This window comes from Arachis ipaensis, chromosome B02, assembly GCF_000816755.2.
Source record: "Arachis ipaensis cultivar K30076 chromosome B02, Araip1.1, whole genome shotgun sequence".
In the NCBI taxonomy this organism is placed as follows: Eukaryota; Viridiplantae; Streptophyta; class Magnoliopsida; order Fabales; family Fabaceae; genus Arachis; species Arachis ipaensis.
The window spans coordinates 96,570,557-96,575,496 of NC_029786.2; positions in this window are offsets into that span (position 1 = coordinate 96,570,557).

Here is a 4,940-nt window from a genome sequence, read left to right on the forward strand (position 1 = left end):
ATGAAGACGACAACAGCGACGACGTATAAACTGATAACGATGCAAAGGAGATGAAGACGACCATGCACAGAAGACGACGAACGAGGCAAAGGAGAAGACGACGATGCAGAAGTCAATAGCAAAAGAGACACATGCGAGGCAAAACAGGAGACTGTGTGGGTGCTTCTTCTTCCAGGAGCTCCATCATTCAGCTACAGTGGTTGTGGAGGTGCAGAAAGGGTAAAGAAGGAGTGGAGGGGCAAAGAGAGTGAAGAAGGAGTGAATGTGAGACTTAGAGTTTTTACTTTTACCTTCTTTTACATTTAACAATTTTTATTTATGTTTAATAATGTAATTAAATTTTTGTAAGTTTCAAAAATTAATTTTTAGTTAACATTTAAAATTTGATTATTAGTAAGAATTATATATTAATTTTTTGAAAGTATTAAATTTTGTGATAAATTAATTTGTTGTTACAAAACATTGGAGTTTTTGAAATAAAAGGATATTTTGTTACAAAATATTTTAATTTTTGCAACAATTTCAACATTTGTTATAAAATATTATAAAGTTTTGTAACAAAACAACGATTTATTGCAAAATCCAACATAATTTGTAACAAAAAAAATTAGGTTGTTACAAAATATTAGAAGCTTTTGTAACAAATTGTATTGTTACAAAAAATTATTATTCTATAATAATCACCAATTTTTGTTACAAATGATCCATTTTCTTGTAGAGGCAGTAAAGGATGCGTTGCTCCAACCATTAAGAGTCTTTAACACATACATTCGGGTAACAAATGATAATGTGAAAAAGTTTTTACAACCAAGATACATTAGAAAATTATTTCTTAATAAAAAAATTGATATAATGGTTATAAAACCGTTCTTTAAAATAGTCAAAGAAAACAGTCTTATTTTGTTTCTATAACGTAGTGAAAAATTAAACTTCAACAGCAACATTGTAAAAACCATTCTCTAAGACCATCTAATAGAACGGTTTTAAAGTGTTACAATTTTGGCAAAGGTTTTTATGCGTATCCTTTGTACAAATATTTAAACAACAATAAAAAACTGTTGCCTAAAAACAAATCAGTGTAACGGTCATAAAATCGTTCTTTAAAATAGTCAAAGAGAATGGTTTTATTTTGTTGCTATAACGTAGTGAAAAATTGAACTTCAACAGCAACACTTTAAAAACCGTTGTCTAAAACCATCTAAGAGAACAGTTTTAAGGCATTGCAAATTTTGGCGTTGCTAAAGCCCATATTTGTGGTAGTGCTAAAAAAAATGTCCATTTTTGGCTAATTCATGGCACTCAATGTAAAAGAAGCATATATGGAAGAGGAAGAGGTGTCAAGCAATGCAGTTTTTGCGAAAAATCTAGCCATAGTTGATATTTGTTACAAGAAACACGGATACCTCCCAAGTCCTCAAAGAACAAAGAATGCAATTAATAATCTTACCCTTGCTGAGCTGAATAATGATGGTAGCAAAGTTGAGAGTTATTTTACTTTAGACAAAAAATAAGCACTACTTGCACTTCTTAACCAACAAGGACCTAAGACACAAATCCATAGTGTCAACCAAGTTACTGCTCTTCCCTCAAACCAAAGTATTGCTCACATCATGTTTCTATCTATGTTTAATTCGAGTTTCTAGGCATAGACTCAGGAACAACTAACCATACTCATATTCAATTCAACTTTTTAGTAAATATTATCATATCAAACCTGCAGTTATCAAGCTTCCTGATGGTACACACATTATCACTGATATTGCTGGTATAATAGTGTTTTCAGAATAGTTTAAATTGATTAGAGTCTTATTCATTCTAAATTTTAAGTTTAATTTGATTTCAGTTTTAAAATTGACCACTGACCTCAATTGTTTTTTCATTCTTGATGACTTAACATGTGAGTTTCAGGACAAGTATTCCAAGAAGACGATTGGTGTAGTTGGGCAAAGGAGGGGCTTGTATGCTTTTGAAAGCCTGACACCCATAAATAAAAATGCATCTATATTAGCATTAGCATGTAACATTTCAAATATCACTACAAAAAAAGCGGCAGATAGTGGCAGGTTTTTAGCGGCGGTTCCCAAAAACTGCTGCTAGATGAAAAATGGCAGCGGTTGTTGCGGTGGATTAGGGAAGAGCTTCCAAAAGCTTGTTATTTTGCAGTGGTTTTACTGTAACTGCAGCAAAATGTCAATTTTGCGGCGGTTACTGCGGCGGTCAATACAAGATACTCTGTTAGCAGCGGTTTTCTTCCAACCGCTGTAATATATTTTTAACTCGAATTTTTTATGTTTAAACATTGCCGTGTAAAATTTACTTAAGTTCTCACTATTTTTTTAAATATGTTTCAAACATTGTAACTTATTGCGTTACATACATTTTCGGATTTGTATTACGTAAAAAATAGTTAATGAATTTAAAATAATATATTTTGATTAATAATGTGCACAAATTTACGAACTAGATTTCCTCGTCTACTATTAGCTCCTTTTAAGTTTGCATTCAAGCATAAATGTTAAAGAAAAAAAATTAGTCAATGTCTGAATTTATAAAATCAAAACAAGGTTCAATAGAGCATAAAGATCAAAATTCTTAAAGTAGACAAACATGTAACGAGTTAAAATTTCTCTTCAACATCGTATTGACTTGGCCAAAAATACTCTATCACAAATCTACAGCCTTCACGTGATAAAGGATTTGATAAGTCATCTCCAAACCATGGCTTTTTGTTCAGATTGAAGCCTTTTTTTGCAACATGTACATCATCTTGTCTTTGTTGGGTGTATAAAGTTTCATTGTCTTCTTCCAGAACCTTATTGAGCTTAAACTGCCTGGAGATGTCAATTTCATCGGAGGAGATATCATCTAAGTTGTCTTCTGAATCAGTTTCTGTCCCATTTAGAGTGTCATTAACTATTTCGCCTGAATTTTCAGCTGACACTGAAAACATCAACATGCATACAACAATCTAAGTCTACTCAAAAGAAAATGATAACTCCCAAGTTATTAGCTAGTAATTAAGAAAAAAATGTGTGTTAACATGGTAAGGGAACTTTAAACTAAAAAAAAAAAAATTACTATCTTCTTTGTCGATAGTTTGGGTAGATTTCTTGGAAAGAAACTCTATAATGTGCAATTCTATATACTTCATTTCCTTTTTTAAAGCAATATCTAACTCAACAACATGCGTGTTTCTAAAGCGCGTCTACATCATAAAAAATGTATAGTTCATGGTCTTTTTTGTAAAGCATACTATTTCTCTATGATACACTTTCTATGTTTGATATTTATTTTTAACCTTTAATTCAGCAAGTATGTCTTCAGAGGTCCTACCAGATGCACATGCCACAAAAACATATCCAAATTTCTCTTCGTGCATTGATCCCCATTCATGAAGTTCCTACAAATTTGAATGTTAATGTAACAATAGTATTGTAGCGAATTTATTACCATATATGAACTTATAATATATATTATTCAAATATAATTTAACACAAGTTTTTAAGGTTATGCCTAACGAACAAACCTGCATAGTAACTTCGTTTTCCATTTCCAAGTATTGGCTAGAACAAGATCGTCCTGATATTGCCTCCAACCAACAACTAACATTCACCTTACAGAATCATGTCTCTAGCAACTGTAATTGCATGTTCCAATGAAGAGAATGGAGAGGTCATAGCCATTTCGTTAGCTAATCTTGTGCTTGCACAGTATGATGAAAAGTCTTTCGTTTTTATTTGTCCTGTTACACCACCATTTTATGTTGACTATATTGATTAGTCGTAACAATGTTGAAATTGATAATGATTTACTCGATATGATTATTTTCACTGGAAATTAAGAAGAACAATAATGACGGCATTAATACTTAATTGTAAACTAAATTTTGCTAGCAACAAACGTTGAAAGAAATGGAAAACTACTTTTATTCATGAAAACCAACAATTCAGTAAAGACTTAATCAAAATACAAAAAATACAGATAGTAATGTAACCAGCAAACTATGTGCATCATTAACACTATTGAACTTATTACACACACATAGATCCTCTATAAATGAAGTTCACGTTTTCCATATTTTCATTATACCACACTATCGAAATTCTCAGAAACATCGTCTGTTGGGTTTTCTATATCATCATCTCTTGTCAACTGTAAATCACCGATGTCACCTGCTGCTGACATGTTCAACCTTGGCTGTGGAGAAAAAGCAGCTTCAACTTCTTCATTCTCTCCTCCCATGTCATACAAGTCTCGTGGTTTTACATGAACCATTACACTCCATTCTTTATCTACTTCATCATGCACATAGTATATGAGATGAGCTTCTGATGCCAATATGTATATTTCATGTCTTCTTGATCACCGGTGTGTATTGGACGAGTGAAATTAACACTGGTAAGGCCCAAATGATCTTGTTTGATGCCTCTGCTAGTAATTGTATCAGCCCAAATATATTTGAACAAAACCACTGTGAAATGGCAGCTGTAATTCAATTCGATTATGTCCACAATTTTTTCATAATATGGAACACTACCAACAGCCACTCTATTGTCACGCATGCTTGCATAAGTTGTATTAGATGAGACATAAACTCCACTATTTTGGATTTTCAACCCGTCTTTCTTTGTGATAGTTCTAAACTTGTATCCATTGATAATGTACGCCCTAAAACGTCTTGCCTGAAGCATGGGACCGCATGCCAACAACTTTATTTCTTTCGAATGAAGCATATTGTCCATTAGAACCTAGCACCATATAACATCCATCGTTTATATAAAAATTGGATTTCATAAAGTACAGATTCTAGGCTAAAAAGACATTGGTCAGTTTAAATTTCTTTGAACCTCATCCTTGAACCACCGAGAAAATTCTGCATGCACAACACTGTCTATCTTAGATTGCGACCTTGTTTAAGCTCGTAATCTTCGCTTTGTTTT